This window comes from Rhipicephalus microplus, unplaced genomic scaffold (assembly GCF_043290135.1).
Source record: "Rhipicephalus microplus isolate Deutch F79 unplaced genomic scaffold, USDA_Rmic scaffold_184, whole genome shotgun sequence".
NCBI classification, from domain to species: Eukaryota; Metazoa; Arthropoda; class Arachnida; order Ixodida; family Ixodidae; genus Rhipicephalus; species Rhipicephalus microplus.
Genome location: NW_027464755.1, coordinates 130,998 through 154,868, shown reverse-complemented (window position 1 = coordinate 154,868; position 23,871 = coordinate 130,998). Strand labels below are relative to the sequence as shown.

The 23,871-nt window shown below is 45.3% G+C and overlaps 1 long non-coding RNA gene and 1 other non-coding gene across 2 annotated transcripts in view; both read right to left on the bottom strand.

The window, feature by feature from the left end:
• LOC142791743 (uncharacterized) overlaps positions 1-23,871 on the bottom strand; it is a 54,264-nt gene that overhangs the window by 6,759 nt on the left and 23,634 nt on the right. Inside the window, exons 3-5 of the long non-coding RNA XR_012890384.1 lie at positions 20,915-21,051; positions 10,896-11,949; positions 3,273-3,415 (exon numbers count right to left, since the gene is read on the bottom strand). This is a non-coding gene — a long non-coding RNA (uncharacterized LOC142791743). The remainder of the gene's footprint in view (positions 1-3,272; positions 3,416-10,895; positions 11,950-20,914; positions 21,052-23,871) is intronic.
• LOC142791747 (U4 spliceosomal RNA) lies at positions 16,318-16,454 on the bottom strand. The gene has a single exon (XR_012890387.1). It is a non-coding gene; the product is annotated as a U4 spliceosomal RNA (small nuclear RNA).

Sequence of the window (23,871 nt, the reverse complement as noted above, 5' to 3'; positions counted from 1 at the left end):
GCCATGCACTCATCATCTCGGAGGCCATGCAACGCGCAACCGCACCGATGGTGTGTTGTGCTCCTGCAATATTTATGCGCCGCCATCCAACACTGTATTTTTGTTGTCAGGTTTGTCATAGCGAACTTAGTTGGATACCTGCTGCGCAGGGCACATTCGGCTGGTCACAGAGGTAACATTAATATTTTGTTTTATTTATTTATTTATTTACTTTACCTTCAAGGCCAAGGGCATTACAGAGGGGAGTATGGGTTCATGTAGGGGGAGCAATACAACAAAGAAATAAAGTACAGCAGCAACAACAACTAAATATATACACTTAAAATCTGTTACATTGTTAATAATGCAGTGCAGAAGCGATCATTATCTTGAATGCCAGCAATTGGTCCGGGAACCTGGTTCCATTGGTTCAATGTACAAGGAATGAATGACTGAAAACAAGTATTAGTGAGGCACGTCATAATGCCTCCTTTGTGAGGGTGGTCAGTGCGGGACGAAACATACGGCGGTGGGGAATTGAGAGCTGGGCGTAGAATAGAGTTGTGGTAATAAATTTTATGGAACAAGGAAAGCCTACTGTGTTTGCGATGGGTAGCCAGATGAGGTAACTGCAAGAAATTTTTCATGAATGTAACACCATCTGTTCTGCTGTAATTGTGAAGAATGAAACGAGCGGCATTGTTCTAGACTAGTTCTAATGATTTAATGAAAGTTTCAGAGCTGGGATCCTAAATTAAAGCTGCATATACCAGTTTTGACCTAACTAATGTTTTGTATAAAAGTGTTTTCAGTGAGACCGGTGCGGAACGAAAGTTGCGGCATAAGTAGCCTAACATGCGATTAGCGCTGTTAAGTAAATTCTCAACATGCAAAGACCAGGTTAGATTATCACAAATATTGACACCTAAGTACCGATAAGTTGTAACGTTTTCGAGCGGCGTGTTATTTAGATAGTAAGCAGGGGAAGAAAGCGTGGACCGCGAAACATGCAAAACCTTGCATTTAGTAGTGTTAAGTTACATTTGCCATTTCAAGCACCCATTGGATATGGCAGCGATATCATTTTCCAATATGTTAGTATCATTAACATTTTTTATTTCACGAGAAATAACACAGTCATCAGCAAATAGGCGGATGTTAGAGGAAACACAATATGGCAAATCATTAATACAAATAAGAAAAAGAAGAGGACCAAGAACGAAACCTTAGGGCACACCAGGTAAAACAGGACTAAGTGAAGATTCATGGTCATTGTACAATACAAACTGTGAAGGGTTAAGAAGAAACTGCTCTAACCAGGCGAAAAGATTGTGATCAAGGTTTAGTTTGCTAAGCTTGAAAAGTGGGAGTTTATGGCTTACCTTATCGAAAGCTTTAGCGAAGTCTAGAAAAATGCAATCGACACGTGAACGACGATCCAAAATGACATGAAGTTGATAGGTAAAGGTTAGCAACTGTCTCACATGAAAATGTTTTGCGAAAACCATGTTATGCACACGAAAAAAAATGAGTTAGAATCAAGAAACCTTGCAAGATGAGAAAACAATACATGTTCTAGAATTTCACATGGGACACTTGTCAATGAGATGGAGCGATAATTATAAGGAGACTCTTTGCTTCCAGATTTGTGCAGAGGAACCACCTTCACGACCTTCCAGTCGAACGGTAATTCACGAGTATCCAGTAACTATTGATAAAGTTTAGACAATATTATTGATGAGTAAGTAAGAGTGCTTTTAAAAAACTTTGTAGTGATTAGATCGCATCCGGGACTACAAGAAGGTTTTAATTATTCAATTATTTTAGCAATGCCGGTTGAATAAATCATAATGGGATCCATTGGTAAATAGTTAGAGGAGGCTTCTCTGGGCAATAAAAATAAAAAAACCGACAAAGTTCCGGTTGAAAATGTCATTTAACACATGAGGACACTCGGCATCAGGGACAACACAACCACTACAATCAACTAGGCGAATAGAATTATCTTTGGTAGGTCTGACAACATGCCGAAATTTCTTTGGGCAAGTGATAAGCATAGAAGGTAAAGTGTGCTGAAGGAATTTAAATTTAGTGCTTTTTAGTGCGCTTATACGAGAGTTAGCAACTTTATGTGAAGTAATATGATTTTCGGAGGGAAACTGCTTCGTTGCCCAATAGAGCCATTTTTTGCGATTGGACAGTTTCTTAAGGTTAATGTTAAACCACGGCGGGTTAAGGTTTGAAGACAGCTTGCGTAAAGGAACGTATTTGTTTATCAGTTCATGAATTTTTAATTTGAACAAATTCCAATTTACATCGGCCGTGCAGTTATCGAATTTGTTCAAGAAAAGGCTAAGAAATCTGGACAGTTCTTTGTTAATGGCATCGAAGTTAGCTTTATTGTAATCCTGAATCAGCTTAGTGATATGAGCCGATTTTGATACCGTAATGTTAATATCTAACGAAAGTAGCAAAGGGTCACCTATGCCAGGTAGGTAAAAAGCATATAACACAAGCTCCGGATGAGTAGTTAGAAAAAGATCAAGAGTATTAGCTCTTTCATGAGTAATTCTTGTTGGTTGAGTTACCATCTGCGACAAGGAAAATATATAACAAAGATCGAGAAATTCCTTGCCCTCGGAAGAATAAGCGAGAGATAAAGGAGGGTCATGAGACCAGCATATACTCGGGAAATTGAAATCGCCTGAGAGCAAAATAGGTGTGGATGGGTGTTGCGTAAAGACATGGTGAAGTGCATCATGTAGCTCGAATACAAAGCTAGACGGATAGGAGGATAGGAGGGCGTACAGTAACACACACCAAATACAAATTTGTGATGGCCAATCTCTACGCATGACCACACGGCTTCTAGTTCTTTTTGAAAATGAGTAGCAGTTCTTAATTGAATATGGAGTTCTTAATTGCAAGCATGACACTACCCCCTTAGTGTTGGGTACGATTCGTCGTGTACAAACTATGGGGGTAAATACAGTATTCAGCAGAATAATCCTTGGTGCATGGTAGTGATAGTGACTATGGCGGCCTCAGGGTCAAGCTGCACATGCTTTGACACGCTGGCGGTGTGATTGCCGGTGATAGACACCCCAGGACCCAAGAATTGCGAAGTTTGGCGCAATATAAGAGGATTTTGTCAAGTACGTGTAAATTCAATTCTGTGAACTCTGACAGAAGGATATATATGTACTAGGATCTGTATGTACAGGAAAGTGAATTAAGGAACAGAATGTTAAAAAAAGTCCAATCACATAAAACAACACAAAATTCCTCCTCACCCAGTATATCTCCTCGTGGGGCGTCAGTGAGCAAGGCCAAGGAATAACAGTCAAGGCCACTGCAGGCATCACCGGATCCAGGTACAAAAGAAGATTTCGCACGTGACACACACGGATGCATGCGTCCCGCACAGTGTCTGGCTCTGCACAGGGACAAACCAAGTGCCACTTCATTGAGTGACACTAATACTACAGCCACTGCACTCAGCTAATAACAGTGCGCAGTTTGTTCCCCAACACCTACACACCACTACTTTCTTTACCTTTCACTCATCAAAAAATTAGAAAACCAAATTAATATGCCTGCAACAAATACTGTGCATTCACAGTTGTGCTCCCGGCAGCGATGATTTCATGACATTGCTTCACCAAATCTCGGAGGAGTGCATGCCGATGCGGCACGTAAAATGCGTTTTCGAGCTACTCCTGCAGCAATAGCCCCTGTGTGAATGATGTGGAAACAGACAAGCACCACATCTGACGGCTTCTAAAAGGAAGGCAGCTGAAAGCATTAACGTTCTTGGAAGACAGCCCTGCGGAAGGGCCAAAACACTTTGCCGCAGTACGACAAAGCTATGTGATGAAGCATAACGAGAGTGCAAAGGAGCCCTGGGGTACATGGGAGTTGTGGGAAGGAGGTTTAGCAGCTTCAATTTCTCATTCTGTTCTTTCTCTTCAACCCGTTCAGGTTCCATTACCTTTCGGCACGGACACCCAGGAGCCAGAATTGATTGTTATACTGAGAATATGGCATGCGGGCAGTGCTGTAAGCTGGTTTATTTCCACATGAAAACATACGGAAGTTGACAATAAAGCAGCTTCTCATTGTTATAACAGATATATTGTTAAACATAGCATCCTTATAAGCGGGTTCAACAGTTATACAATTTTATGCGGCACAGAATAATTTACACTGTTGCTTCTCATCAATTGGTGAAATATGTAGCATAATGACAATATCTTCGAGAGGGGGCAATCCTAAAAAGATCCATAAACTCTACCTTTCCTAAAGTAACAGTGGAACTGTTCAATTCACACGTAACCAGCATAGGGCTCAGACAAGAGATAGGTGACAAAACACTGCAGTACTAGCATAATTTTTCGCCATAGATGGTTTTGGAATGCAAAGCATCTCTCTGTGTAGTGCAGGCACTTTCAGCCGCCCTCTATGTGTCTCTGCATATCTACCCATCTAAGTATCTATCTTGCCACCTACGTCTAGATGCTCTTGTGATCACCCCCTTAACTTGGGGCAAACCAAAATCAGTGTGCAAGGGTCCGATGCTTTGATGAATATGGTATGCTTGTGCAAATGATGGATTTCAGGTTCGAAGCGAATATTTCGAATCGAAATCGAATGGTATGTATCGCATATAAAAACAAAATGAGAATATTTATCATCAGTATTTTTTTAAACTGAAATAGGGGCTCTATGCAAATGCCCTTTTTTTTTTATTCACAGGAAGTCGAAAGAATTTTGAATAGTAGTGAGATTTGAGTTTCAATACGATGTGAGTGATAACCTGTAAAATGTGTAGCATTTTAATATTTATTATAGTTAGAGCACAGAAGTTGTCATAAGAAGCTTCTAAGCCTAATAAAATGATGAATGAATTTGGGGGTAATACGTTCATGCAAAGGGGCCCTGCAACACTTTTTCAAGTAGCCAAAAAATGAATTTCCTAAAAAAGTTTTTGCCTCACTAATTCACCTGCAACAAAAAATTTTTAGAATACATCCAGTATGAGCAGAGGTTTAAAAATTTGTCACACACTGCGATCGCATTCTTTCTACTCTCAACTCGACGAAAAAGCTGGACTCAAGCAGGGAGGGACGGCACGGGGAAAAAAGTACGTCACATGGGCCACATGATCTTGAGTACTTTTTCTCGCTTTTTTTTTTTTTTTCGATTCACAGCCCACGTACGCGTGGAGAAGTGGATGTCTCCCGCGGCGGCCCCAGTAAGGACCAAGCGCACCATTCTTAAAACAGCCAATGGCTGTTACAAGTGATTTTTGAGCTTGTAGTGTGATTTGCTGAGAGAAGGGAGCAATTTTTAGCTGCTTTGAGAATTTATTGTGAATTGCAGGCCGCGTGCTTCGCTATAATATTTAGCTCGCGTGTTCTCGGTAGCCTCGACTACCGATCGGCACAGTTTTCCGACCATGCTCAATAAGTGTTGCAGGGCCCCTTCAAGTTTGAAGGGAGGCTTCGCGGCAAAGCAGATTCTTCTAGACCTGTGCCTTCACGGCCTATATTGCAGTGAAACCACCTTTACAAACGGTTACATGCAGAATAATTATTATTCACTTGTGCGTTCATAGCAAATACTTAGAAATTTTCAATGTGAGGAAGAAAATGGACACATGCGAAAGCACATTGCCATCCCCAGGCTCGCTCGACTGTTCGTTCCCTGGCTATGCTTTGACTGCTGCTGCTGCTATCTTCCCGGTCGCTGTGAACCTCAATAAACACCCGTAACAAGGCTGGAGAGGTGCTGTGGAGAGATGCAAGACTGGTTTGCGTCGTTGGCAGGCGAGGCATGAGCGGACGTATTTGCAGACGAAGCTGTACATTCCGCGCCAATAATAGCGTAGGCGAAGGCGCGTGTACGTCTTGAACATGCCATCGTGGCCACACTCAGCGTCACTGTGGAAAGCGAAGCAGAGATCGCGACGGAGATGGCGGGGCATGACCAATAGCCATGTGCGGCCATCGGTGTGGTCGTTACGGCGGTATAAAAGACAATCGGGGATAGCGTAATGCTGCACTTGGCGGCGTAGCGCTCGTGGAGCCGGTGTGGTCAGAGGGCTCGACAAAAAGTTTAGAATTGCGGCGATCCAAGGGTCATTTCGTTGCTCCGAGGCCATGTCCAAGATGTCGAGTGGCAAAATATTGTGATTGTGACTAGATGCGTGCGTCTGAAATAAGCTGGAAGCGTGACGAGGGCGTCAGCATCAGAGTGTTGTGCGCCAGAACGGTATACGACCCGGACGTCGTATTCCTGAAGTCGGAGGGCCCACCGAGCAAGGCGGCCTGACGGGCTCTTGAGGTTTGACAACCAACACAGAGCGTGGTGGTCTGTTACGACGTCGAAAGGACGACCGTAAAGATAGGGGCGAAACTTCTGTAGAGCCCATATGATGGCCAGGCACTCTTTTTCGGTTACCATATAATTGGTCTCAGGTTTTGTGAGTGCACGACTGTCATATGCAACCACGTATTCGGCGTTGGCATCGTCACGTTGTGCGAGCACAGCACCAAGGCCGACACCACTAGCATCAGTACAAATTTATGTGCGTGCCCTCGGAGCGAAGCGATGCAAAATTGGTGGAGACTTAAGCAGGCGTCGAAGTGTCTTAAACGCATCGTCACAAGCTTCTGACCAGGTAGTTAATTCATTGTCGCCTTGGAGGAGTGCATTGAGAGGTGCGATGACAGTAGCAAAATTACAAACGAAGCGCCGAAAATATGAGCATGGGCCAATAAAGGTGCGCAGAGCTTTCAGGTTATTAGGCTTCGGGAACTCGGATACGGCACGAAGTTTAGCAGGACCGGGAAGAATGCCTTCTTTGGAGACGACGTGGCCTAGTATAGTTAGTTTTCTAGCGGCGAATAAGCACTTTTTCAAGTTAAGCTGGAGACCGGCATTTTGGACACAGGTCAAAGCTTGATGCAACCATTGTAGATGGGTCGGAAAATCTGGCGCAAAGACGACAATATCATCCAAATAGCAGAGGCAAGTGTGCCACTTCAAGCCGCGCAAGATGCCGTCTATCATGCGTTCAAAGGTGGCGGGCGCGTTACAGAGACCGAATGACATTACAGTGAATTCGTATATTCCATCTGGTGGTACAAACGCGGTTTTAGAGCAGTCAGTCTCAGCCATGGGCACTTGCCAGTAGCCTGAGTGGAGATCCAAGGAAGAAAAAAACTCTGCTCCTTGCAAGCAGTCGAGTGCGTCATCAATTCGTGACAACAGGTACACATCCTTGCGGGTAATCTTGTTAGGCCGGCGATAATCGACGCAAAATCGTATTGTGCCATCTTTCTTTCGAACAAGGACCACAGGTGGTGCCCAAGGACTGTTGGAAGGTTGAATGACACCGCGTTTAAGCATGTCATTCACCTGGTCATCGATAAGGCGCCTCTCACTCGCCGATACTCGGTAAGGACGCTTACGAATGGGCGCGTGGCTTCCGGTGTCGATAGTATTTAAAACAGTCCTTGTGTGGCCGAGTGCTCTTGCTTGGCAGTCGAAAGACAAAGAGAAACCGTCGAGCAAGCGAAGAAGTTGGTCTCGTTGTGTCGTCATAAGGTCGCTGGCTATAGCTGGTGTGAAAGATCGCGGTAGTGGCTGAGGAGTTGATGTCTCAAGGGTGGCCATATCAGTGTGGTCGTCCATGGTCTCGAATACCGAAGATGACGCCAGCAGCTCGGCTTTGTCGAGTGTTTCCCGGCGTCCCAAAGTGATTGGCTCGGGCGATGGATTGGTAATGTACATCACAGAGACACCTGAATGAAACTCGAGAACGGCAAATGGCAATGGCAGTGATCGGCAGCGAACTAGAAGTGCAGACGGTGCGAAAAGCAATGAGCCACCGTCTTCAGAGTCGCAAGAGATGGAGACAAGAACAGTAGACTGCGCAGGCAGAATGGTGTAGTCACAAACTGTGATTTTGCGACATGTGTCCTTGTCATCGATGACATCTGTCGAAAATGGGAACAACTCGAGGTCAGCGCGGGCGCAATTGATGATCGCACGTTGTGTAGAGAGGAAATCCCACCCCAATATGATGTCGTGAGAACAAGATGGCAGCACAATAAATTCGACCACATAAAGAGCATCCTGGATGACGACACGAGCTGTGCAGGCACCGGATGGCTCAACGTGCTGCGCGTTGGCTGTACGAAGGGATAGTCCAGAAACAGGCATCGTGACTTTTCCGATATGACGGCAAATGCGGGCATCAATCTCTGAAAGGGCAGCGCCGGTGTCGACAAGGGCTAGCGTCCATGTTCCTACTAAAGCGACTTCAATAACGTTTCTGGGAGAAATTCGAGGCCTTGTGCATTTCGCCGGAACCGCAGTTCTCGCCTCCTGAACTGCGCCACTTAGTTTTCCTGGAGCACAGGGCTTTACCGTCGGTGCATAGGGGAAAGGGAGCGGTGGCGAGGAGAAGACGAGCGGCGAGAGGAGGGTGGGGTCCGGGAGGTAGCATCAGATTCGTAGTCGCCTGAGTAACTGCGGCGGGGTTGACGCTGTGCATACATGACTCATGGTAGACGCACACAGTTGAAGATAGGTGGTGCCTGAAAGCGACAGTAACGGGCCACATGGCCAACTAGACCACAATGAAAACAAATGGGACGGCTGTCTGGAGTGCGCCAAGGGTCCTCGGCTCGTGCGTACTGTACGACTTGGCGAGCGGGCGGTGATACTGGCGGGCGAATAGGCGGACTACGAGGGCTGTAACCTTGCATCACAGGCCTGGAAGCGACCGCGGCTTACGTCAGGGGAGCAGCAGTCGGAGCCTGATGGAGCGAAAGCGAGACCTCTTCGGCGACCTGGTCCCAGATGATGTTTTGGAGAGGGGGCGCCAACGGGGAATTCGACTGGTCGTGAACAAGCTGCATCAGCGAAAGCTTGCGAGCGACCTCTTCACGAACGAAATCCTTAATCTGTAGCAGCAGCGATAAGTTGTCAGGAGCAACAGTCAATCCCAACATTGAAGTCGCCTGTGGATGGCAACGGCGCGTGGCTGTGCGTTGTTTGCGCAGCTCATCAAAACTTTGGCAAAGACTCACAAGTTCAGACACTGTGGACGGGTTCTTTGCCAGCAGCATCTAAAAGGCGTCGTCTTCAATCCCTTTCAAAATATGCCTGATTTTGTCGGCATTGGCCATTGCGACATCAATGCGGCTACACAGGTCGGCAACGTCTTCAATGTAGCTGGTGAGTGTTTCACCATTCGCGGCCACGCAACCGTTGCTCGGCTCGAAGCTTGCGAACAGCGGGGCGCCAGAATACTTCCGTCACATGCGTTATGAAAGCAAGTCACGTCGGGAAGTCGCGTTGGTGGTTTCGATGCCACACGCTGGCCACGCCACTCAAATAAAATGACACGTACCTGAGCTTCGCAGCGTCATCCCAGCGGTTGATCACGCTTACCCATTCGTATTCCGCGAGCCAGTCTTCAACATCCTCCTCTTCTGTACCGCTGAAGATTGGTGGGTCGCGTTGACGCGATGGGCCCGGGCAGACCAATGTGGGCACCCGGACAGCAGGTTGTAGCTGCGGTTAATTTGGTGCTTCATCCGGCATTGCAGGTTGTTGCTGCGGTTGATTTGGTGCTTCATCCGGCAATGCAGAGGCTGGCTTGAGTTTCCGGCTGCGAAGTTCCAGGTTGGCCCGACCCAGCAGCTCCAACACTTGTTACGGGGGTTCACTGAGGTTCACAGCGAACGGGAAGATAGCAGTAGCAGCAGGCAAAGCGTAGCCAGGGAACGAACAGTCGAGCAAGCCTGGCGATGGCAATGTGCTTTTGCAAGTGTCCATCTTCTTCCTCACAATATCAATAATTTAAATTTGAAGCGAAGCGAATTCTAATACTGTACTATTCACAGGAATATTCTAAGCATTCGAATATTTGCACAGGTTAGAATATTGCCTGCTGATCATGACACGATTATTGTTAAAATACTGTTGCATAATACTCTCTGCCAAACAGTGGCACATACCCACAGGCGGGTATGTGCCGCAGGTGACTGATGGTAATTGTCTACTCAGGACAGCGAGAACACACACGGGTAATAATATGAAAATAAAAATATTAAAAGAAAAAATAGAGGTGTGTAAACATTTCAAACGCCAAGTATTTTATGAACAGTATTTGCTATTTGATTGGCTATGAAATTTTTACTATTCGAACTTCTCGAAGACAAATACAGTCAACATCGAATAAACAGTTTGCCTTTCAAACTGTCTATTAGTGTCAGCCAAGCACACTCTAGAATTGTGGCAAAGCTGCCTATCAGGCTCTTCTGCAGTCGCAACTGTATTGAATCAAGATAACACTGGTCCCAACCTTGAGGTAGGAAAGATAGGGGCCCAATTATTGCTGTTTAAGACCCCAAATTTGGGCAACCCTTGGGTGGTGCCAAATATTGTACATAAATACAATTCGTCCTTTGTATTGCCTCCTTTTTCATCAATTTCGTCACAAGAAACACTTTCAAAATATGCCCCAGGGAGGCTCGGCCTTTCAAACTACTTTGGATGCTTAGTATCACCTGTAGGCACTTTGCAAACAGGGAGGCAGGCTTCCAAAACAAAACTGCCTATTAAAAAAAAGGCAAAGTGAGATCGGATCAACATACATAACTCCTCGGTCATTATAAGAATGTACTTAGGAATCATGTCCAACTTTTTCTTGAAATTCCATTTCAAGGTATTTGAAAAATATTTTAAAACATTGTATTGCATTGGCACACATGCTTCACTACTGAAATTCACTTTGCACTTTGGATTTTGCTATTCACATAGCTAAAAAAAAGCATGTGCTTTCAATGCTAAGATACTGAGGAATAAAACAAAGTTGTAAATAACTTTTGCCAACAAACCTTTGCACTTGTAGAACGTCGATCCTTTTAAAGAAACATCCAAATGCCTCTCGATGTAGTACCTTTTGTAGACAACCTTCAAAGCATAGTTCGCAACTGAAACTGTTCGTCACCAGCCAATGAAAAACGTTTTGATATGTCAGGTTCTCGCCCTCAGACAATCTGTGCCTCATTCCAAGCCTCTCCCTCGACAACACTTGTGCAATGAAGACTCCACGAAGATGCTCGTGCAATGAAGACTCCTTGAAGACGCCCAAGTGCTGCAATCAGCATATGTTACTCATCGCTTGACAATCGTCGATGGCAGCACAAATGCACACAGTGACTTCATGTATACCCAGGCAACACTCGGCTTCACATCGACACTGCAGTGGCTCGGAGCTGAGAGTATGTTGAAGTGAATAGGTGCACTCTCGCCTTCAATGTGTACTCAAGAGCAGGTTCATTATTGCTGTGTGCCATACTTCTTCAGAACTGGCCATCAGAGGATCGCCAACCAGTTGCGTACACTGCTCGTGCACAGACATAAACAGAACGAAGGCCAGCCCATACTGAACACTTAAAAATTCACCTCCTCCAGCATCACTTCAAGATCGAGTGCGCCCAAAAAACAACTGACTACCGCACAGGCACTTCCATGCTACCTAATGCTCTCTACCCACCAGCAACTGTTGTCCAAAAGGTAGAGCTGTATGTCCAACACGCATTCTGTGCTATCCCCCCCACGTGTGTAAGAATTTAGCAGGACCTTGCTTTTGGAACTTCATTTGCAAACCAACGACTTCCGTGCCCATGAAGATGCAGATACTGCGATCAAAGGTGTCCTCAAAAGGAGCGTCTGCCAGTGAGCATGGCTCAGTTTTGCGCTTCTCTTGCTGAAGGCCTTCTTAGCAGGCGATGCCAACCGATACTTGCTTCTATGCGGAAGCACACCGTGTGCCTTATCCCTTATGGGCACTAGGGGGTGAAGAATAGCCGCTGTCACTTTCTCCTCTGATGGGCACTAGGGGGTGAAGAATAGCCGCTGTCACTTTCTCCTCTTCAACAACAAATCCTGCACAAAATAAAAAAGGAGTAGAACCGAGCTTCAGTTTTTTGCAGCAGCTTTGGGAACAGAAATTATGCGGTTTTGGAGCAGCTTTGGAGCAGTAAAAGCGAGTTTCGGAGCAGCTCTGGAGCAACAAAAGGTGAGTTTTGGAGCAGATTCCTTGGACCACAACACTGTTAATTCAAATTTGTGCTTTCTGGTTAACACATAACATTTCATTGGGTTTTACTAGGCGCTGATCAAGCTACCAGACTTACTCGAAATTCATATATATTAAAGCTTACATCAAAGGTGAAAGTGCAGCAATTCAAAGAAAAAACATGAACAGCGTTCCGGACAGCTGCTAGAACTCAAAGGAAGGAAAAATTAGTGTTAAAATGTTGCAATGTACAAAATGTGATTAAAACACCACATACAACATGAACAGCAACTCAAGACTAGACATGAGCTACTATGTATTAAAACTCGTCTTCATACTAAAGCCATGAGGCTCTATAAAATTGAATGTAAAACACTTATCTTCTGGTCATTGAAATGCCACTACCGACATGAGAACCACGGGTAAATTTAGATGCACTCGATGCGCCATTGCTAGGCAATTAAATGAAAATTTTTTATTACGATAGGAATTATATGGACACTCAATGGGTTCTCGCCGTCGCCACCACGCTTCGCACTACAAGCTGGTACCATTCCCCGCACATTGTACGTTTGACCCGCACTTTAAATTGCACAAGCTGGAGTGATGAGCGCTGCTCAAGCCGAGATTAATGGAGACAGCCAATCTTTGTCGCTCAGAGGGCACACGCTTTAGCATCCCACCGCGTATTGGAACTGCCGTCGAATACTCAAGCAGGAAGGAGACACAGCACCCATCTTGAACGAGCATGAAAAGAAGCTGGGGAAAAAAAGGTCGCTCAAGCAGCAGCCATGAGCTTTGATTCTAATGAAGAGTGAGGTTACGATAGCTGGCGCACGCAATGTCAGCAAGCATCATCGCACATTGACTCGTACACCGTGTTGTTATGTGGTGCGGTCTTAACAGGAATGAATTGCGTGATAAGAGCATTTCTCCCTGGAGTGAACGTACTTATTCTAATACACCAGCATTTTGTATAGTTGTGAGTGTCGTGATGTCAGATTCAAGAGAGTTAGCTGTCAGCCTTCGTATAACCATAGGGTCATGAAGTGGACGAAGGCAGCAGTCGCTGTTTTCATGAGTGAACTTTTTATTTGGGCTAACCTGTGCCAGTAGAGTGAAACGTCACTCTACAAGCTATACATGCTGCAGACTGATATCACCGACATAGAGCGTCGCCGTCGATAATCTGCCACCAAATAAAGTGCGGCAGCATTTATACATGTGTTATCGAAAATTCCAGCATTATTGCTAGCCTCCATGTAAGTTCCAGAACAAGCTGTAGTGTACCCATCGTGCGTGTAATCTCATCGGATAATTCTATTGATTATCTAGAAAGTCCCAAGTCATTCGGGCGCGGTTTGCGCAAGGCAGCGTTAGACGCGTAATGGTAAGAAAGGAGTGTGTGCGGCATCACCATTACAACATTACAAATTGTTGCTGTTGCAGTCATCAGTGAGACTGATTTTTAATTTTTCTTTCAGTTTATATGGTAAAAAGCTACCCCACTGTCGCCGAGCAACCACCAAGCACAGCACGCGCTCGGTAGTTGTCTCGGCATTAGTACGGCGAGTATTTTTTATAGCTTGTAAAACACTTTCGCTGTTAAAACATACATAGAGTCGCATAGTGAGGTACGCACACAAATGCCACCTTAACAAGAATCATGAATTGCTTTCACGTGGTGCAAGGCTCATGCATTATCCGAAATACGATGCTTGATATGAATGCGGAATTTTTTATAGACATGATTACGCTCTTTGTGTAGCACACACGTGAACTCAGTGAATGATGGAGCTCTCAAGTAAATTTGAAGTTGCATGTGCAAATTTCTGTTTAGGCGCCGCTTGGCGCAGCACATCAGATTGGCGCAGCATGGGACAATCGGCGCAGCACTTCTATTCCTGGAGCTGCACTCACATATCCAAGGGAAAAGAAAGCTCACAAAAGAAAACGGTGGTAGCTGTTGCAGTTATTCACCAGTTAAACAGTGCATTTCACACCATTCAGAAGAGCTAGACAGAAGTGGCAGGTGCATACGTGCTACAATTGCTACACGAGTGCAGAGTGGGACGTTGTCACTAAGGCATACCATTACCAGGTTTTCTTAGCCGATGACAGAAAAAGCACTTGCAACGATTTTCACTGAAGCCAAGTCTAGAGTTCGCTACTGTATGGTGTTGGTTAGTGGCGCCCCCATCTAACAGTGAAGGGTTTGTGTGAAGTTGGATCGAGGACCATTGTTGCTTTGGTTGAGCAGCAGCTGACTGTGTTGCTGCGCTGCGGACTCCTCTAGAACTAGGGCTATGGCTTGGTTGCCATCTACGAGAACTAACAATACTTCAGTATGATTCAGTATGAAGCTGTAAGCCTTGGTTAAAGTTGAGACCTGTTGTCTTTGTGCCTTACTTATGATTATCAGGAAAATGTGATGAAAAATTATTTAGACACAAATTCTAACCTCTAATGCGCGACACCGCGTCCAGTCATCAATCAAGTCAATACTAAAGTCAAAGTACAAATCTCCGCAACGACGCCTACAGAGACGTAGACACTACCAGGGAATGACCACATATACCCATATAGTGAATGGGGGGGGGGGGTATCGTCACTGTAGCTCAGTAGATAGACCATCGGACACGTTATTCGAAGGTCCCAGCTTCAGATCCTGCTAGCGGCAAGTTATCTGTTCACCCACTTTTTTTGTTCACATTTACATTACAATTATTGCTAACAGCAGCTATACTTTGGTTGGCATTGTCTGTTAGTCCTGATAAATATTCTGCATAGCAAACACTAGCCCTTATAATTTCCACTTTTTTTTTCATCCATAGCAAAGGTCTCGTTCTGGCAGACTTGATACCTTCAGGTGGTATGGGAGGAAATATTGGTCAGCTGCCATCTCGTAATACAGTCGACGACCGATTCCCTGGATGCCCAAAATTCCGGACATGGCCAAGCCCGATTTCCTGGACTCATTCCCGACACCATTATGTTCCTCATAAAGTCAATGTATTGAAATGTCCGAAATTCTGGACACTTAAACCCTTTGCCATCCGATTTTCCAGACTTTTCACCGCTAGCCGCGGACTACAAATCGCCACCAAACGCCACCAATTTCATTGTATTAGCCTAACACTTTACTCGGCATTGCAGGTGTGGCCAAGTGCGGCCAGCAGCACCGCGCCTACAGCCCCGTGGCTGCCGCACTCTTGAAACCGCACTTTGCTGCAACCTAGCGCATACCAATCTGTTGCCAGCCATAGCCCAGTCAAACCACTGTGTTCGTTCACGTGTTTTTCTGTCAGCTATACGGTAGATTGTGTGCTGCAGCGTGGTATCTTCAGCGTTCACGTTTCCCGAGCGTTCGCATTTGCCTTGAGTTTTTAGCGGTTTGGTGCTGCCTTTTTTCAAGCGAATTCGCCGTTAAAAGCGACCGCACCAACTGCTCCTTCATCTTTGGTCACGTCTTCAAAGCGCACAAATCTACCTCATAGGATTACAATGAAAAAGAAAGCCGCCATCATCAAACAAATTCAAAACGGCCAAGTCACAGGCAGAGGTGGGTAAGGAGTGCAGAATTTCTAAGCAAACTGTTTCGGACTTTATGCAGAACAAGGCAAAGATTTTGGAACTGAGTGCCAAGTCAACCAGGGCTGCAAAGAAGAATCCAGGTCAGGGTGTTTACCCGAAGCTCGAGGAAGTGCTCCTTGTGTGGCTCAATATCACAATCGGCAAGAAAATCCCGGTGTCACGTGACATCCTGAAGCAAACGGCGGAGGTTTTTGGGCGCCAGACGATCGAGAAGGATTTCAAGTTCAGTGATGGATGGCTTTGCAATTGAGGGAGTCACAATGACTTGAAATTCAAGATCTGTAGGGAAAGCGGTACCGTCAACGATTCCGTAGTCTCCAAATATCGGAATGGTAGGCTGCGGTTCTTGCTCCAGTAGTTTTTATCAGACTTTATTTTCAACTGCCACGCAACAGGACTGTTTTAGAAGCTCCTGTCAAAGAAAATGCTTGCATTTGCTGGTGACGCCTGCTACGGCGGAAACAAGAGCAAGAAGTGGCTCCCTGTCTTCGTTCGCAGGAACATGTCAGGCAGCGAGAAGCTTCCGTAGCTTGCGATAGGGAAGTTGGAGCATCAAAGATGTTTCAAGAAGGCAGCAACTCTGCCTGTTCTCTACGAAGCCAACAAGAAGGCAGGGTGACCCAGCAGCTATTCCAAGCGTATGCCCGCAAGCTGGACAGAAGGTTCGAGCAGTAACACCCAAAAGTGCTGCTTTTTGTGAATAAAAAAGTTGTCAACTAAAAATAGTCACTCCTCAGTTGCCACTTCATTGGATGCGACACTGCCTCTGCGCACAACTGCGCGTGGTCACATCAACAACCTAAAGGCTATAAAGATTGAATTTATGCCACCAAGCACCACATCAATCCTGCAGCCGATGGACCAAGGCATGATTTGCAACTTGAAGCATTTTTATAAATCACACATGCTCAGCTGCTTGTTGCTGTGCTCCGACAGTGGGAAAAGCTACGCTGTTGACCTCAGGTCTGAGCATGACATGCTTGCAGACTCATAAAAGGCGGTTACGTAAGAGACTCTTCGTAACTGTTTTCGCCATGCAGGCTTCACATTCTACGCTCGGTGCTAAGAAAGCTGTCTCACCTAAAAAAGACAGCGTGTGCGATGAACTTCTGTTTGGGGACATTGCCTTCGATGATCTGCATGCTGCTGGCGTTTCAATTCTAGCCGGCATAACCTTTGAGGGCTTCGCCGACACTCAGTAGGACTTCGAACTGAGTGGGGGATTGACGGCTGACGAAATCATTTGTCAAGTAACGGGGGATTCTGATGACTCTGACACCGAGTTTGAAGAGGCAGCACCTACACAGCCAACGAGCTCGGAGTGGACGCTAGCACTGATGACGCTGTCATCGTTGTACAGTGGCAGCATGACGTTAACCGAAATCGAGGCAGACATGATTGCGGGCCAGCAGATTGCCCTGCAAAAGATAATCAGAAACGTTTTGGGGGCCAAAGTGTTGACCAATGAGATTACGTGGGCCACATCGAGTTATTTTCACATATCTTTTTTTAACACAAATGGCATTTTTCAAAGCCACCTAAACAACACATTCGCTGGATTGCAATGAAAATCTTGTACCCCTACCATTGCCTTCTCTGTCAGCGAAAAATACCTGTGAAAAAATAGGCAGATACCACGTACAGAAGGAATCTATGATATGCGAAGAACAAATGAGAAATGTTGATATGTCACTTTAATATCAGCACAACGTTACAAGAAGGAGGTAAATAATGCCGTACATGACTTCCGTGTCATAATTGTGATGTTTGATTGTGTTATTGACCTTTGTCATCTATTCACGTCACGCGATACCAAATTTAGTATATTTGGAGCTAGCAAAACGGTCGCGAGCACGCTATGAGCGTGGTATGTTGTCATGTTCTTACATGACACGCGTGTCAGGATAATTATGTTTGAGCCAGTCTTATATTTCGTCATCCATTGAGGTCACGTAACGCCGAATTCGGTATATGTGGAGCTAGCAAAACGGCCGCAAGCATATCATGAAGGGCCAGACATACTCCAATGTAGCGTTCATGCACGTGAACGCTGAGCACAGCGACGCAATGTTAGCAGAACTCAAGCACTCTATAGTCTGACGCTAGGCGCGACCAGCGTCCGTCGGCGCTTCCTGACGACAAATGGCGCGAAATGCGACATGCTCCATCTCGCGCCAATGCGCTTTCTTTTTTTGTGACGGGGGGATGCTGAATGCGCTGAAACGCGCATGGGTCAAATAAATGCAATGCCGCGTGCGCCTGCGAGTATATGGCAGGACCGGCGCCTGGCGTGGCAGGACCGGCGCCTGGCGTGGCAATGCCGTCGTGACAATGCCGTCGTGACGCGACGAATTGAACGCCGGCAAGAACGCGCACTGCGTCACGCCGAAATGTATTGGCGCCTTGACTGTGGCATGTACTCGTGTTTTCACATGACACGCATCTCATGATTATCATCTTTGCACAAGTCACATACCGTCGTCATCCATTGGGGTCACATGATACCAAATTTGGCATATGTGAAGCTAGCGAAACGACTGCGAGCGCATTATCAATGTGGCATGCAGTCATGTTGCTACATGACACGCATGTCGTGATTATCCTGTTTACATGAGTCATTTACCTATGTCGTCCGTTCGCATCACGTAATACTGAGTTTGGTAGTTGTGCAGCTAGCGAACTGGCCGCGAGCGCATCATGAGCGTAGCACGTAATCATGTTGTTACATGACACGCATCTCATGTTTATCATGTTTGCACCAGTATCATACCTTCGTCATCTGTTCCCGTCCCGTAATACCAAATTTGGTTTAAGTGATTCTAGCGAAGCGGCTCCCAGCGCGTCATGAGCGTGGCATGTAGTCATGTTGTTACATGACACGCATCTCATGATTATCATGTTTGCATCAGTGACATACCTTCGTCATCCATTTACGAAATGTAATACCAAATTTGGTATATGTGACCCTATCGAAACGGCCATGAGCGCATCATGAGCGTGGCATGTAGTCATGTTGTTACATGACCTGCATGTCATGATTTTCTTGTTAGGGTCTGTCACTTGTGTTCCCCATGCAATCATGCCATACCATACCGCGGGCGAGCGGGCTGGCGGGCAGTCTGGCGGGCAGGCAGGCAGGCAGAGAAACAGACAGAGAGACAGATGCAGACAGAGAGACAGATGCAGACAGATGCAGACAGAGAGACAGATGCAGACAGATGCAGACAGAGAGACAGATAGACAGATGCAGACAGAGAGACAGATAGACAGATGCAGACAGATAGACAGATAGACAGATGCAGACAGATAGACAGATGCAGACAGATAGACAGATGCAGACAGATAGACAGATGCAGACAGATGCAGACAGGGAGACAGATGCAGACAGATAGACAGATGCAGACAGACAGATGCAGACAGACAGATGCAGACAGACAGATGCAGACAGACAGATGCAGACAGACAGATGCAGACAGACAGACAGATGCAGACAGACAGACAGATGCAGACAGACAGACAGATGCAGACAGATACAGACAGATACAGACAGACAGACAGACACAGACAGACAGACAGATACGCTCAAAGTCGCCGAAGTTCGCTAAGAAATGCTTCGCATTTAAAAGGTGCACTTTTTTGTGCATTCGTTTTCCCGGACTGCCACATTTTTTGGATGTCCTCGCAATCCTTTGAGGGTCGGGCAAATCAGTCGTCTACTGTAAGATCTTAAGCTACCTGATGCAAACAGGCAGAAAGAAAAAAATTGGCCCCGTATCTGCATTAAATCTGCAAATGTCGTCGAAAGAAAATAGTCTTGCGTGTGAAGAGAGTGAACAAGACATTTATTTTATGTTCCGCGTAAGAAAATCGCGTGGACGGTATTCTGGAGGCACTGCGTTAGAATGCCTCGAGCGTGCAGCGGAGGCGAACGAGCGCATCAAAGTACGTCACACGTGAGATAAAAGCGCCATCTGGCAGTTGTCTTAGAAAACAAAACGCGTGGCTTTGAGATAGGTGTGTGCGCCCAACTCAGAGGTTATGAGGTGTAGAACGCAAGGCAACGGGTAGATGCAATCACAATTTCGTTTTAGCAAAGCGCTGGCAATAATCACCTTTCCGTGGAAGCGTTGCATGGTCAGTGCAGCGTGATAAGCGCTACGGTCTTTAAAATTACTTATGTATGCCTTTTCTAGTAAGAGACGCACATGCAGAATGTATACGTGTTGTTATGGGACCCCAGACATGCGCAATAATTGCTTTTTAATGGACAATTGCACAAGCATGAACGGTCAACCTTGAGCAACATAGGTGGGCGCTGCGGACGGGGTCGGCAGTTTCAAGTACCCGATGTCGTTAAGAGTGGATAAACAGACAAATGTACAGACATAGAGACAGGCAGGCAGACAGGCCAAAATTTTTGCATCAAAGGTCCTTAAGAAAGACTATCATATTTAAAAGAACCGTAGCACATCCACGAAGTGAATGATGATTGATGGTGCAAAGCTTCACAGGCTCGCAGCTCAGTCGTCCATCCGTGTGTCAGTCCACTCTCCTATCAATCTAAACCACATGCAATGTGCGCGTGTAGTTGAGATTGCTTCAGCCACCTAGTGATCACTTCATGTACTGCAACAGTGCAGTGCCATTTAATAAACATTGTGAAAGTAAGAGGTGGCTACAATAATGCAGTACGGAGGAGAACTGAGCCACAGTGCAAGAAGCTTCTACATTCGCAGTCATCAACTACTAGTGGCAATAACCCTACTGGGTATAAGTCTACACACACACCCCATAATGTGGACTAGAGAGCATTACTGCCCCTGTAGCTCGCTAGCTATTAAAGCATCCAACCCATTATTCAAAAACCGCAGGCTGGTTGCCTGCCCATGGCAAGTTATCTTTTCGTAACTTGTCTTCCTTCCCATTTGCATTACATATACTACGTCCTCTATACTTTCCTTGCTATCACTGCCTCTTAGTTCTCAATATTGGTGTGTCTAACAAAGAAAATAAAGCCTTGAATTTTACCAATGTATATGGTATGCAATTTAAATATTATTACACTTAGCTCGTGCCAAGGGTAAGGAAAACCTATTTTTTACGTACCAGTTTGTCAATGCTGAAAATTAAAAATGAAAAATTTTGCAACATCAAAAAACTAGTGCACATGAAAGTTGCCCACATTTTTTTCCTCAGAGAAAAATCGCAGAAGTTAGCAAAAAAGAAAACAACACTCACTCTTTTGCAAGCAGAGTCAAGTTGTCAATATCTTGGCCATAAGAATATGTTCCGTCTAATCAGAGGGTAGGCTCAAGTGAGGACATACAGGACTTTCGACGTCATCCGACTCATATTTCGAAGCTGATAAGGCATTTCTGAAAGGAAAGAAAAAGAATGTTTCTTTTTCATTTCAACTAAATGAAAGGCTTCGTAGAGAAGAACTCCACTCCAATCACAACCACACATCGTATCCAGGCTAAAATTTGCCTTTGATGAAATAAACTAAAGAAGGTTCGCTATGGTACAAGGCAGGCAGGTCAAGACTAACTCCTAACAGCACTGAACCGCTAGAAACAAAGCACGCTTTAATGGTCCAGAGTTTATAGTGAGCATATAATAATGTGTCACACATATGCCGAGGAATTACATAAAGTGTTAAGACAAGTGAATTAGTTATGACTATTGCACCCTTCATAATAAGGCAGCGATAACAGACAATAATTCAATTTACAGGAACATGTCACAATTTGAAGGAAGCAACAATCTAGCAATCATGCACCCACATCCAACGGATCCTCAAAAACCTTTGTTTCACATTGCCTCACATTGTTTCACTAGCTAAAGTACATCAGAGATATATGATGAAACAAGCGCCAATAAGTACAAAGACGCAAAAAGGACACAGGATGAGCGCTTTTTGTGGGCGTAAATTCATCATGAACTTACCAACATGCCCAAGTGGCAGTCATTCTAGATACAACTGGATGAACCAGAAAAGTTTTGACAAGTGCCAGTACAGTCAACATCCGATTTCATGGACGCTCGAAATTCTGGACATGCTTGACTTCTTGGACGCATCTGTGGCACCGTCAAGTTCCCCATAAAGCCAGTGTATTTGTCCGAAATTTTGGGTGTTTATAGCTTTTGCCATCTGATTTTCTGGACTTTTTATTGCTAATCGCAGAGTCGCAGTCACTATCGATGCGACCATTTTGGTTTTCGTACTCTCGAAACCGAAAATGCCGCAATCCAGCGTACGCCAATACGTTGCAAGCCGTAGGTTAGTCAAACCTGTGGCCACAGCCACATGGTCAGCATGGTGCTGTGCCTGTGCTCCGAGTGGGAAAAGCTATGCTGTTGAGCTATGGTCTTCTGTAGGCATGTGTGCGGACTCATGGAAGGCTATTATGCATAGAAGGCCGTTACGCAATAGACCTTCTTTAACTGTTTTCACATGAAATACTTGACGCCTATACGGCTGTCTCACATGGAGTAGACAATGTGTGTGAAGAACTTCAACCAGCAGACGTTGCCTTCGACCTACTACATGCTGCCGGTGTTTCTATTCCAGCCAGGATAACCCTAAAGGGCTTTGCCAACGCTGACAAAGACCTCGAGCTGTGTGCGAATTGACCAATAACTAAGCCATTCATCAAGTTATGCAGGAGTCTGACAACCCTGCCATCGGGATCGAAGAGGCACTGTCTACACAGCCAACAAGCTTGGAGTTTCGAGTAATGACACCAAGTACAGGGACAGCACGACTTTAGCTGAAATTGAGGCAGACATCATCGCGGGCAAGTGGAATGCCGTGCAAACAAAAATAAGCTACTTTTTTTCGCCTAAGAGATTACTAATGCAGTGATGCGGCCACATAAAATTTTTTTCTTTCTTACATTATACATATAGTTCTTAAATATTTGTATAATGGAAGAAAGAAGTATAAACGATTCTTTTCAGAGCCACCTAAACAATGCATTTGCTGAATTGCAATGAGAATCCTGTACTTCTGCCATGACCGCCTCTGCCAGCAAAACATACCCATTAAAAAAGTGTTTATACTTGCATTCGTTTTTGCGAACTGCCTGATTTTTTTCACGTTCTCGCGATCTTTTGAGGGTCCGGGAAATCGGACATCCACTGTATTATCCTAATTTTCATTGTTATGATGAGGAGAACAAAAGGCTGGAAGGTGCATCATTGACAAAGCTAAGAAAACTGCATAAAGCTGAAGAATATAGTGGTGTGTAAATTGCTTATGGTCCGCCTTCCAAGGCTCTGAACCCAAGTTAACTAAGGCAAAAAAGTGCTGCGCTTGCTCTGAAGATATTTAACCCCTTCTTGTCGTCAGCTTTGATAACTGAAGATGAAACTTTGCATTTGGTCTTTGGCAATGAAACAGCAAATTTCACTGACTTTAATTGTAAATTAGTCGATCAATGTGAATGTGATAACTCCTAGCACAGGCTGCAGGCTGAAAAATGAGTGGCGAGAGCCAGAGTGCAATAATATCAGCTGCAATGTCTGAACGAGTTTGTTAGCTGGCTTCTTTACTGGAGGGACCAAAATGCGCAAACAGGTGCTCTCACAAAGACACCCACATAGTTTTATGGCAATACTACGTATGTCCTGATTGAAGCGCCTCGATACTCCTCGCAAGAACTCGACTTTGGATGCATCCTCTCAAGTGGCATTCTAATCGACTCACTAGAGGCTCGCTTTAGAAGATACAGGCGAGTGGGTGATTGACACGATTTATCATGTTGATAACTCAAGTGTTCGAAGTTTAGGCTAAGATACGCCTACAAAATGCGTCCAATCCTCAGGAGACACTCGAGGGCAAATGCTGAATTGAACAAGCTACGACAGGACACGGCTGCGCTGGTTTCAAGCAACAACAATGATTATTGATATTGTTACGGGAGGGCACACAGAGAAACGAGGTTACAGCTAAGATATATTTGCACGACGCCAAGCCTAAGCCAAGATGACAAGGCAGAGCGTGCCCCACATCCCAGAATCATGTCGTCTTTCTCACTGTGTCTTGATTCTTCAGTGTGATGTAGTCTTGTAACATGACCCCCGGATGCAGAAGCACCGTCTCGGTGCTTTCTATGATATTTCGGAGTGGTAGAGCTTAAGTCGGGAGCCATGAATAAATTCTGTAGACATTAGAGATGACGACTTCAGCGGGG